The following is a 1,293-nucleotide window of genomic DNA, read 5'->3' as shown; positions in this document are numbered from 1 at the left end:
TAAATTCTAATGTAGGAGAAATCTACAGGACCAGTGAGGCTGAGTGTACAGCCAGTGAGTGAAGAAATGGGCCCAGGTGTAATGATGGAGATGGGGATGGGAGGAGGGGGTGTCAGATAATTTTACACCTGATAGCTGGAGTGGAGGCCAGTCCAAATAGTACATTACATGCAATGTCCTTAAAGCCTGGGTATCAACAATCGCATGAACAAAAAACAAAATCCTGGAGATCCTCTTACTAGTAGTACTATCAGCTCTAGTTTCTTGCCCACTTACCTCAGCCTGAGAAACTACTGATCTTATAATTATCCAGCCCCTAAACTTCAGAGATGAGAGAATAATTTTAATAAAATCGAATTGAACAGGGAAAGTGCTAAAGAATACATACTCATTGTTCAGGCAGAAAAAAAGTTAAATAATTCCCATTGAGAATATGTTTATTTTCTATACTTTGAGTATATTAAATAGGATACTTTCAACATGAAAATATTTGTATTACCTCTACATAAAAATAAAATTAATTTTATGTTGTTCTTATATCCAGCACCTTACTAAAGCTTCCCATTGAATGTAATAATTTATACTTTGATTTTCTATTTAAAGAATCATATCATGTGCAAATCATGAAAGTGCTTTTACTTCCTTTTTACGCCTCATGGTTTTTATTTATTTTCTTGTCTCAAAACACTGGCTACGATCTCCTGAATTATGTTGAAAAGAAATGGCAACAATAGACGTTCTAGCCTTCTTCCCAATATTAAAGAAAATGTTTTTTAAAATCATTAAGAATAATTGTTCTTGGTTTTTGTTAAATGTCCTTTGTGGAAAAAATTTCCTTTTATTAATGTTTCCCAAACACTATAGTAAATGACTGTTGAATTTTATCAAACTTTTTTTTTTGCATCTACTGAGATGATATGCTAATATAATAAATTACATTAAATGATTTTGTAATAGCAAACTACCATTTATTTTTAGAATAAACCAAAATTGATTGTGATATATTTGTCTTTTGATATACTCTGGACACAGTTTGCTAATATTTTTAAATGTTTGCATCTATATATCTACATTCCTGAGTGACATTAGACTAAAATTTCTGTTTTTTTTTCTACCCCATTGTTAGGTGATGTCAGTATCTTATTAGAATTTTACTTTCCTACAATATGGAAATTTTGTATAATATTGGAATTACTTGATCTTTGAAACTCCGATAGAGTATAGGCCTGGTAGTTTATTTTGCCTAAGATTTTTAATATAAATTCAATTTATTTAATTTTTATAGAATTATTT

Source organism: Hipposideros armiger, unplaced genomic scaffold (assembly GCF_001890085.2).
Source record: "Hipposideros armiger isolate ML-2016 unplaced genomic scaffold, ASM189008v1 scaffold_1062, whole genome shotgun sequence".
Classification (NCBI taxonomy): domain Eukaryota; kingdom Metazoa; phylum Chordata; class Mammalia; order Chiroptera; family Hipposideridae; genus Hipposideros; species Hipposideros armiger.
The sequence above is the reverse complement of the archived record's forward strand: the minus strand, read 5'-3'. Positions refer to the sequence as shown.